Source organism: Camellia sinensis, chromosome 5 (assembly GCF_055761805.1).
Source record: "Camellia sinensis isolate YWXY chromosome 5, ASM5576180v1, whole genome shotgun sequence".
NCBI classification, from domain to species: domain Eukaryota; kingdom Viridiplantae; phylum Streptophyta; class Magnoliopsida; order Ericales; family Theaceae; genus Camellia; species Camellia sinensis.
The window spans coordinates 135,464,422-135,476,952 of record NC_138965.1 but is presented as its reverse complement, the minus strand read 5'-3'; the positions used below and the strand labels follow the sequence as shown (position 1 = coordinate 135,476,952).

The window sequence follows — 12,531 nt, the reverse complement described above, 5'->3', positions numbered from 1 at the left end:
ATGTTTAATATGATGTGTTTTATGTATTTTTTTGAGGGCGTTACATATTCAATCTCCTAAAATCAAGGTTCTGAAATGCGGTTACGGTCGCCATAATGGTGGCTGTGGCGCGATTGCGGTTGCAAGGTGTAAAGGCCGTGGCGTAACGGTTACGGTAACCGGAATCGTGAATTTTTTTATTTTTTGCACAATTTGAAAAAAATTTACTGATACGCATATTTTTTTCCATGATCATATTTATTCGGTTTAAAATAAATATTGATCAATTTTTGTAAATTTTTAAGTATGATCCAATATATTTCATATTTTTAAATCACTATAAACTGAGTTTTTTCTATTTTATTTTAATAATTAATGACTTTATATTATACAAAAAATCAATCACTAACTATTATATATAAGATAAGTAATGACAAAAATAAGAGAATAAATAAGAGTCTAAATATATATATATATATATTTTAACCAAGCCAAACAGATAATGACCACACTTATTATTATTATTATTATTATTTTTTTTTTTTTTTTTTTTTTATATAGATAGACACACACAAACAAAATGGTTGAATGATAGCAGCTGAATAGAATAGCATAGGTCTTACAGTTTCAACAAATCAATAACATGTTCATCTTCCCTCTTTTCTCTCTCTATCTCTTGCTCCTCTATCTTCTCTCTTTATCTTTCCTCTTCTCTCTATCCCTCTTTCCCCATTTTCAGTTTTTTTTTTTTTTTTTTTTTTTGTGTTTTTCTCGAAAGAAGTAGTTTGGAACCGTTACGTAACGGTGCGTACCAGGCTGTTATGGCTGTTACAGCGTTATTACGACAGCTATGGCAGCCACTATGGCTGACACACCTGTGTATCTCAATCACACTGCAAAAGCGGCCGTAACGGGTGGCGGTAGCCACCACAACCGTTACGTAACAACGTTAACGGTTGCGGCCGCTTTTTAAAATCTTGCCTAAAATAGTGAATCTATAGCATGTGCAACAATAAACAAGTAAAAGAAATAACAACAAAACATGTGCCCAAATGCTACAAATTCCATGGTTTAAGTCTGGTTAGACAAAAGGTTGCCAAACCCAAACACATTAAGCCCTTGGCTTGCAAAAATTCACAAATAGAGAAGGAGAGCCTCTTGTCCTCAAAACACTCCACACCTTCAACTAGGCGGGATCACCACATTATTTTCTGCACAAATCCACTAGGGGTGAGCATAAAGCCCAGTAAAGATATCTTAACAAAGTATATATGTTTTAATCAGTCTTATAAATATGAATGCAATGCCATGCCATGTTCAAATATCCAAGTTTTTCGTTTCCTTTGAAACACATGCAATGTTCTTTTTCAAAAAAGTTCATTTTCTTCATGAAATTCAAATTAAGACAAGGGGTAATAAATACGACTGGGATAATACCTAGGCTGGTGTCTACAAGTAGGCATAATATGCACTACCAAATCTCCACTTTACCGGCTCCTAACCAAAAGACATGTGGTACTTCCTCTGCACATATTTTCGGTCTTTCACTTTGGACACTCAGGCCAACTTAAACAATGCCAATTACACCTCCTATCTAGACTTATCAAATGTATTTACCCCAAAACGTTTCAATAACAACACTTGTTTTCTCAAAACAATGAATTAATTTCCAAAGCATAGCTATAATTGAACAATATTTAAAATGATGCAAACACATGAAATGAGAGGTAATTACATATATATATATATATATATATATCATTTGTACAACATTTCCATAATTCTTAACACTTATTCAAAGTGAGCTTCCATTATTTAATAGTTCCCAAAACCATGACAAATATAAATCCATGTGACATTTGTACGTTTTCATGTTCACAATCACTATTCCATTCATATCCCAATGTATACCATTTCAAGGCCAACAACATTTCCCAACAACAACAATTATTCATTCCATGGATATTTCAATTGCACAATCAATATAAAGTGAGTTCTATTGATTTCTTGAGAAAGTTAACAATAATTTCATGAATATTTCATAGAATCTACTTTTTCCCAAATTTCTTCAAAACTAGGGTTTGACCTAAGAGGTTTTTTCCTTCATTTTTCATAAATTCTTCTCACAAGATGCTATCAAGAGTTTCATAAGTTTATAAAACATTTCTAATTTGAACATCTTCACAAGAAAAGTCATTTTCTTCAACATTTACAACACCCACACTACAAAAATCCACACTTTACTTTCAAAATCATAAAAGAAAGGATTAGACGTGCTAAAATCATATATATAACTCAAAGAACTCCCTACCTCAAAATTTGGAATGAAGATGAGACAAAAGCCCCAAAATCAACGGCGTCAAAACTTGATCTCTACCGCACACAATGTTGCTCTTGAGGAGCTCTCCAAGATTAAAGAAGACACTAGGATCAAAAGCTCAATGGATTTGGGTAGATCGAAGAATTAAATAAGTTGGGTGAAAGAGTTTTCTAGAGAGAGATGAGAGACGAGAGTGAGAGTAATTGTAGAAAGAGAATGTGAAGTGAAAAGTGAAGTAAAGTTGTGTAAGGGTTCAACTTTTAAGTGATTGGACACATTTTTTGAAATAAACTACAGACAGACCGCTTGAGTGACCAAACTTGCACTCAAGTGAACTACTCAAACTCCCAGAATTTTCCTCCTACCTGCAAAAGATCGCTCGAGCAACAAAATCTTCACTCAAGTGAATAATACAAACTCCTAGAAGTTCAGACTACAAAACAAGATACTAGAAGATCAACGTTATCGTTTGAGCGACGAAAGGACCACTCGAGCGGTCTCAACTTGAAAATGAGACAGAACCACCTCAAAACATTCCTATCATCCTTGGATTCACTCCAACACACACTGTACAAAATGACATCTCGGAACACACTAACATATATATATATATATATACATGAACAATCACAAGGAATAATAGATAATGACACGAGACTCAAAAGGCTCAACAATGATGAAGACAACTAAATGAGACAGAAATTACAAATTAATATACTTAAATTGTTTAGAAAAGACTCAAGGCATCACAACAAGTGTATATAATGAAATTTTAAAATTTGAAAAATGAAATTGCTTAACAAGTCATCTTGATTTCTATACACACTATTAAAAAATGTGTGAACAAAACACAATATGTAATTGATTCAAAATTGTGGACCCCTTTATCCAAAAAATATATTTATCTATCCAAAATTGATCATGTTTGTTTTAAATCAATCTAGAAGCACATCTCACATTTTAACAAAATACTGGTGTTATGATCATGCATAAGAGGTGTGAAATTGTAAAAAAATACAATACTGCTATTAGCATTTCATTTATTATTTTGAACTTTTTATTTTTTGATTTTTTTAAGGGATACTTACGTATAAGTCCTAATAAGTGGATTTATTATTCAATAGGTTCTATGATAATTAATGACATTTTTCATCAAATATTATTAAAAAAAACGTTACTAATTGTTAATTTTCAACAACAGTTTGAAAATTTTGTCAAAAAAAATGTCACTAACTATAAGTTTTAACGATAATTTAAAAAAATGTCACTAATTTTTAATTTTTAGCGACAGTTTAGAAAATTTGTCACAGAAAAATGTCATTAATTGTAACTTTTAGCGACAATTTATAAAAATAGTGACCAAAAAAAGTTACTAATTGTCAATTTTTTGTAACATATGTAAAAAATCCTCAAAAAAAAATTATTTTTAGCAACAATTTTATTAGGACTTATTTCCAATAGGACTTAATGGAAATTAAGTCCAACTATTAGGACCTATTGGTAGTTTATCCTTTTTTATTACAATAATAACTTCAAATAAAATAACTAAAGAGGACATCAATAATTTTAGGATACCACATTTCATAATTAAGCTTACACACCCACTAAATCATAAGATAGGGTTTATGAGAGTACTCACTTCTATCACCACCCATCAATCTTTCCTAAATCCCAGCTTCAAAACCACCTCCATCACCAGTCATCAATCTTTCCCAAATCCCAATTTCAAAACCTACCCCATCCTCAAAACCTTGAAAACCCTTCGATGGTGATGTTCTAACGAAAATAGTGACAATCATTCAATTACATACACTTATCTAGCAATGGCAATGAGTGTAAGTGTTTCTGGAAACCACAACTCCATAAGACGAGAGGAGTTCCACAATGTAAGCTTAAAGGAGGTTCATAACTTTGATGGTGCTCTTAGTTCAGAGGAGATTGGCCTTGTAAGGGTAAGTTTTTTGAAAAATATAGCAAAAATGGTGAAAACTGTTCGTATTTTTTTCGATACTGAACTCTCAAACATATGACTAAAATTTAGGAATACAGGCCCAAATATTGCTTATTTGTTCAAAAATAAATAACCAGACAATTATTCATATGTTTAGCACTTTAGTTCCAAACATATGAATTTTGTTCGGACATGTTTTACCAGTTACATTATGAAATTTAATTTGTATTGTTATATATTTCGGGATGATGATGAGTCAAATATAGGCAGTAAAATTGGCTCAGAATTCATAATGGATTATAGTAATGAACTTCGAACCAATAATAAGAATTGATGTCTCTGTCACAATTGTTCCAGTTCAATAGTCTAAGAGAGAGAGAGAGAGTTCTGTACATTTTGGAGAGCTTGTTGGAGGCACCACCAATGACCTTGGCGACACAAAGGAGAGAAAGCTTTGCTATGAGATCTTTCAACTAAGCCAATAGCTTTACTGTCGTTCTGAGAGATAGAATGTGTTTTGGGGAGAATTTTATTAGAATTTTGAGAGATAATCGCCTTATTTGCTTTTAAATTTCTGAATTTTTTTTGAAATTGAGTTTTTTTGTTTTCATTGAATGTTTTTAATATTTTAAATAATTTTTTTTTTTAGTTTTTAGATACACTTAATATGAGTACAATTAAAAATTATAATATTTATAAAACAAATCTTTAAAAATTAACTAAATATCAAAAATAAAAAAAATAAAAAAATTCAGTACATTTTCATATTTTTATGTATTTATTGGTTTTTTAACTATTTTACAAATACTTTTCTTTTTATGTACATCTAAGTTAAGTGCATTTAAAAAGTAAAAGATTTGTTTAAAATATTTAAAAAATCACTAACAAAAAAAATATATCAAAAATAAAAATCTCAATTTTCAAAAAAATTATAACCAAATTAGGGGTGGGAAGGTGTGCATTTTAGTAAGTGTGATATTTTTATAAGAATAATTTTGCTATTATTTGAGAGAGAAATTTTTTTAAGAGTTTTAAAATTTATAAGTGAAAGTCCAAAAGGATAGGAGTTTTTTTAATTAAAAAAAAAAACGGCAATGCTAAGTAGCTCAAATTTTGTGGCTCAAAAGTGGCTCAAATGGCCAAAACGACGTCATTTTGAGTACAGAACAACATAAAAATGGCCAAAACGACGTCGTTTTGGCCATTTGAGCCACTTTTGAGCCACAAAATTTGAGCTACGAGATATTTTCCAAAAAAAAAAAGGCACTCAGGCCAAAAGTCCAATTTTGAATTTTCATTGCTTAAAGATCCACGTGCAAAATTAGTTTATCTATAAGGACATGCTTTTGCCAATGACCAAACTACCATATATATTGTTTCCAGATCAAATTCAAAAGTCCAATTTTGAATTTTCATTGCTTAAAGATCCACGTGCAAAATTAGTTTGTCTATAAGGACATGCTTTTGCCAATGACCAAACTACCATATATATTGTTTCCAGATCAAATCCTAGCCAAATCCTCTCAAACCAGCTTCTTTCTCTCTGTCTCTATTTTGCTCTTTCTCTTTCTAGAGTCTCTTTTCTCTCATTCTCTGCAGCTCCTCTCCCTTCACGCACAATTACTCTTCTCTCTTCCCTTACCATCGCTTTGCTATTGCTTCTGTCATTCCATTATCCCACCACACCAGTCACAATCTCCGATCTCTGATCCAAGTTCAGCCACCATGACTCTACCACTACCACCTTTCTCTCATCTGCGTATTATTGTCACGGTGGCGGAATCTCTCTCTTCTCTCTCTCCGTGCCGTAGTCGACTCTAATACTGACACCTCTGTTAAAGCCACCACCACAGACCACCGGCGACCCAAATTGGGATCGTTAAACCCTAGTGCCTTCAGATCATCATCCTCCAACTTCAAATCTGAGCAGATTTGATCACAATCGCTACCGGCTGTAGACACCCCATTTTGACCGGCCTCAAGACTCGGACATTTTCTTTTGATTAACCGATGATGAAAACAAGAATGTGTTTCTTATAATGTTTTTAATAAGAAATATGAAATTTTTGCTTCATTTCCAATCCTAAGCCTGTTTTGCCCAAGTGTTCAAGACCCATTTGAAACTCTCGTTCGAAACCTTTTTTCCGCGCTTCGTTCTGAATATTTCCGTAATGTTTTGAGACTCACTTTTAAACTTCAAAATGAAACATTTTCTCAAGAAATAAAGCAAAAAACAATATGGAAATAGGACGAATTCTGTCGAAAAATCCTGTTTCGTGCAAATTAGTCAGGCCTTAACCAAATAATTGGCTAGCTAGCTAAGGTTTTGGCCGCCCAAGCCAAGATTTTGGTCGGCCAGCTAAAAAATTAGCTGGCTGACTAGTTTTCCCAAAAACATAGCAGTTTCTGCAGAATTCTTGCTAGAAGTGTGTGGAATATGCTACTCTAGATAGTTCTTAGTACAGTCATGAACGAGATACACACCTCCTCCTCATTCATTATCTTCATTTGGCCTCCATTGTCAAAAAAACATTACCCCAAAAGCAGCATCCAATGCAACCATCCTTGTCACTCCATCATTCTTGCTTTCCACATTGTCCCCTCTTGCTTGCTTGATTGAACCTTGCAGGGTGTGTATCTACTCATCTCTCATTGTCAAAAGGGCTGATCTTTTCAACAAAGTCCTTAGTTTTTGTCATTTTATGGCCTTGATTTTCAACCTTGTCCCCCACCACCTTCTCCACTAAAATTCTTGTATTGCCTATATGAAGGCGGTCAGATTGTTAGGAGAAGAGGATTGATTTCAAGAGAAGAAAGTTAGAGAGACAAGAGAGAAGTTTAAGCTTTGAAGCAAAAACTTCCATTTTCAAATATACATTACCATACACTGATATACCATCCTTGAGGCACCAAAACCATTCCAAAAACTTTGATATAGCCAAGCCTTAGTAGCCTTAATCAAAGAGAGTGAGTGTTGTTGAAAGGAAGAAAAACAGAGAGTTGAGAAATTTCCCCCACACTCTGTTAAATACCGAAAAATACCATTCACACAAGAATTTCACATTTTCAAATTAAGAATTAAGAAATACACTTCCTAAACTTGAAGGTGATCAAAAGGAAGTTTGGAAATCAAATCTTTTCCTTAGAAGGTGAATTTTGCACGTTTTTGCTCTCTTTTACTTTCTTTCTTATTTTGAGCTTTTTGCTTTCATTTCATTTCATATTGTAATCTTGTTATACTCTAACTGGGAGTGGTTAGTTAAGCCACCCACGTATTCCCTGCTTGTGTTCTATTTTTGGTACTTGGAATGTAAAAAAATAGAGTTTTGGTCTGGCATGATTGGCTGATCGGCCAATTAATTGGCTGGCCAGCTCATCTTTTGGCTGGTCAGCCAACCTCTTCTGGACAGAACCCAACCTCCTGGTTGTCACGACCCAAACCCGCCTCTATAGGTTTAGCATTGTAACCGGTCAATAATATTAGGATTACCGAAGGCCTCTAAAACAGATTAACATAATATTAGGGGCTAGCGGAAGCAAATAAAAAATATACAATGTCTATTGAGCTGTGAATAATAACAAAGTAAAGGGTTTTAATGAATGATGTCCATCACAAAGTCAGAAATCAGAGTTTATATTAGAAACAGAGTCTTATGCATATTCAGATTTCAAATTAGAAACAAAATTATGTACTTGTTCATATTCATATTCATATTCAGATTTTGCATAAGATCATACGTGGTACACCCATTAGCATTAACAGATCAGATACAGAGCATTGCGGGTTATATTTGACCAGTTCCATAAAGGAACCTTTTGTATCGGGAACAGATAACATACTTAATATAATTACCCCCGGGCAAGGGCCATGAGACCATAATATTATTACTCCCGGGTAAGGGCCATGAGACCACGGTATTATTACCCCGGGCAAGGGCCTTATGCTCATAGATCACGGTATTGTTACCCCAGGGCAAGGGCCATGTGCTAAGAATGCCACGAATACTTTTCAACATATAGACAATCATTCATTGATACAGAACTTAGCATTTCAGAAAACAGATCATTTCTTGTCATATCATATAGGAAAATACTTAAACGTGAACATAGCTTTGCAAAGTTATTACTCACAGATAGCTACAGAAGCAGATCAGACAAATTGGACAGATCAGATAAATCAAGCAGACAATATCACATGACCTACACAAACACATAACATATACACATTGAAACACAATATTAATTCCTTGATCAAACTTGACTTTTTTTGTCTTTTTCTGTCTAAGTAGTCCGAAGTTCTACTACGCTTATTCTTTTTTATTCAAATGAACCGGGTTCTTATTTCAGATATTCTTTTATTACTAAGTCATTTTTCAATAGACCGATTTCTTACTTGGCTTCTTAAACAATTACAACTACTAGATCAATGATTCATTCTTTAATCAACTAATTTATATTGATTGTTAGCTTATTAATCTTCAATGAGCCATAAATCATGTCTAGAATGTTTTTTCAATGTGTGAGATGAGATGAAAATATAAACAATGTGTGATTTTTCAAAACATGCTGAAAATAGCCTAACCACTCGAGCCACCACTTGGTCGCTCTCGAGCGGACTGTGTTGTTTGCAAAAACACTGGACGGGTCAAAAGTACGCTCAAGCCAACATTTAGTTGCTCGAGTGACTAGCAAACAAAAGGTTGGTTCACTCGAGCCACCAATTAGTCACTCGAGCGGTCTGTAAATTTTCTAGATTTTCAAACTTGCAGATTTAGCTTCCAAATTTTGTTTCAAGACTTGGAGTCATGCATGGCATATTTGAAAACATGAAAAAACTTTGGAAAATACAATTACATGTTTTCTTAGAAATCAATTTCCCAAAATTGAAAACGTGAGTTATTTATTCTTTCATACAAAGATTTCAATTTCTTTTTCACTTGATTTTCAAAACTTGACATTAAAGCTATAAATCTCTTATAAAAATAATTGCATGTATGCAATTTAAATCAAATCAAACCAATTATTGATTCTCAAAGTAAAATTATAATTCATTCCTTAATTTGTCCAAACTTAGATTTAATTCATTTTCTTTATAGCAAAATCAATTTCTTAGAAGTAGAACTTAACTACATCTTTAACCAAATACTTAATTTATAATCATAGATGTTCCAAAATATATTTAAATTGAATAACACTTTTAAATTAGATTACATGCAAGGATTAAAATTCAAAATTAAACCAATTTCAAATTTTCATAATAAAATCACAACCTCATCTAATTTTAAGATTAACTCCAAATTTTCATAAACTTGATTTTTATAAAAAGTTCTTCATTCTTCTCTTCAAAATATGAAATTGCATGGCTCAATTCCTAAACACTTCATTGTGCGTGTAATTTATGAGGCTTAATTTAACTATAACTTTTAAAATCAAACTCAAAATTGATGAAACTACAAATTATATTCCATGAACATGCATGTAGCTCAATTTCTTACTCAAAACCCAATTTCTTACAAATTCCATAAAGTAATCTTAAACTCATCTTAATTTCAAGTATAAGATAAAGATTCTATATAAATTGAGCATAATTTTCTTACCTTAAGTTTTAATTTCAGAAATTATAGTTGATTTCCCTTGGGCCTTCTCATTCTCTTTCAATTTCTTGAGTTTCCCTTGATTTCTCTACTTCTTCAATCCTTTGGGTTTCTCATTCCCTCTCTCTAGACTCTCTTAAACTTTTCCAGCACAACAAATGAATGACCCAGCACTCTCGAACTCATTAGATATACATCCACATGCACCTCAATTCTTGACAATAGAACACGTGTACACACTTGCACCTTCTAAACAATTCTATAATTTGAATCATAAATGGAATTAACTTAATACATAATTACCCATTAGTTTAATTAATCATCTCTAAATTTTAATTAGTTATGTACAATTCTCATGCTAATTAACTCAATTAATCATATTTAATCACAAATCCCACATAATTTAAGTGTCAAATTTGACTTCCATTAAGGCCCAATTAATTATATTTAAAATTTATCAATCTGAATCAGCTTTTTAATCAAACTCCCAAAAGGCTCCAAATATTAAGTTAAACTTATTACCATCATCAATTTTGGTTTCCCAAATCTTTAATGCCTTCAATTTCAGATCAAATTCAAAGTCTCCGTCAATAATTTACATAGTCAAATTGAACACCTCATAAATAAATTTAATTCATAATAATCTTAATTTCCAATCCCCATAACTTAATGAATTCCAATTCGAACCCAATTAATCGAATCTTAATTTTTACTAAACTGAATTAAATATTTAATTAGACTCTCATATGGTCCGATACTCGAGATTAAAATAATTCAAGTCACTAATTATACTCTCTTGAGCCACTTAGGCTTTCAATTTCTAATTTCAAAATAAATCCTCAACAGAATCATATACGAATCAGTCTCCACAATTTTCATAAATTCCAAATTAAATCAGAATAATGGGCAATTAAAATGCAAATCTCCTTAATCAATTAAATGCTAATTATTATAAGTGGTGGGGTTGTCACACCGGCGTTGAGCAGAATAGTCTCCGAGATCCCCCTAAAGTTTTTGTTATTCTATTTTTCTTTTAATTTCAGAGAGATTTGTGAGGGTATATCTTATAGTAATATTTTCTTTCTTTTCCAATATTCAGATTTTTAATATTCAAATGTTGTAATAATTTCCCACCCTGTTTTTTTTCTTTCCCATTCTATTAATCGCTTTCCCTATCTATACATATGTAGCATATTGTGTTTATCATCATATCTATGCTTTGCAACCACATTTCATGCATCTTGATTTGGCTAAATTTATATTTGTGAGTTTAATCAATTATTACGTGATTTTGTGCACAACTTCATGTTCTTGATATGAATCACATGACATATTTTAGAAGCTGAATCACTAGTTGCATATCGTGAATGAATTGCATTAGAATCTTGTATATAGAATCATGCATGTTTTTCTAACTTTGTTTTGTAACTGTTTGCGGCACGTCGATAACTATGTAAGTTTTTATACTTTAGCATCCTGCGTTTGTGTATTTTTCTTACTATGTTTAGCATCATATCATGAGGCTATTTGCTTATTTGATATATCTCAATGAATGCTGGTGGATGGAGGTTGTGTTGTTCAATTTGGAATAATATTGATTTTTATGTTTGTGAACTCAATTTCTTTTGAGTTGTATATTATTCAAAACTCTTTAAAAAATACATGAAATCAAATCGTTCCAAAATGAATGACATAGTCTATACTTATTTGTTTCACATAGTAATTTCTAGATTTATTAAATAAATCAGAATATGAACATATAAAGTAAATAAAACTCATATCATGGTTTAGTAGAGGCCAATCTTTTGATCGGTTAAGCAGGGCTGCTCAATTAATGACTTTCCCCTCTTATACTTAAGGTTCTAAACAAAGACATCTTTGGTTACGATGAACAGTGGTCTTGGCACAAGTGACGGGTTTTCTAATTTTTCTAAAATATTAGGTGGCGACACTGAGATCTTAAGGTTCTAAACCAAGACATCTTTGGTTACGATGAACAGTGGTCTTGGCACGAGTCACGAGTTTTCTAATTTTTCTAAAATCACTACAAGAAAAATCAGTTTTGGCGACTAAAATTCAATTTTCGTCGCTGAAAGTAGCACAATTGGCGACTAAAATGGAATTAGTAGCCAAAAGTGACTAAAACAGTTTAGTAGCCAAATGTATAGTTATTGGCGACTAAAAATCAATTTAGTCGCCGATTATATGGGTTTTAGCGACTAAAGGTTTTTTAGTAGCCAAAAGTGAAGGTTTTTGGCGACTAAAATAATTTAGTAGCCAAAAGTATAGGTTTTGGCAACTAAAAAATAGTTTGGTCGCCGATTATACGTGTTTTACCGACAAAAATAAATTTTGTAGTCAAAAGTGAAGCTTTTTGGCTACTAAAAAAATTTTAGTAGCTAAAAGTCTATAATTGGCGACTAAAATTCAGTTTAGTAGCCAAAAATGGAGGTTTTTGGCGACTAAAAACAAGTTTAGTCGCCAAAAGTGGTTATTTTTAGGCGGAACTTATTTTTTTAGCGACTAAAAAATAATTAGTAGCCCAAAATTATAGAATGGGCGACTAAAAAATAGATTTAGTCGCCAAAAATCGCCTCAATTTTTTTTTAGTAAATAATTTATTTTTTACATAAATTATATTGAATAAAAATAATTATATTTATATATATAGTTTTATATTAATACGG

General features: G+C 32.1%; 1 long non-coding RNA gene across 2 annotated transcripts; it reads right to left on the bottom strand.

Moving 5' to 3' along the window:
* Window positions 1-1,009: 1,009 nt before the first annotated feature.
* Window positions 1,010-9,986, bottom strand: LOC145790877 (uncharacterized). Of its 2 annotated transcripts, XR_014330177.1 has the most exons (3): window positions 9,848-9,986; window positions 8,382-8,450; window positions 1,010-1,190 (listed from the first exon to the last, which is right to left on the bottom strand). It is a non-coding gene; the product is annotated as an uncharacterized LOC145790877 (long non-coding RNA). The 2 variants fall into 2 exon arrangements; XR_014330178.1 differs by lacking the exon at window positions 8,382-8,450.
* Between the last annotated feature and the right edge of the window lie 2,545 nt (window positions 9,987-12,531).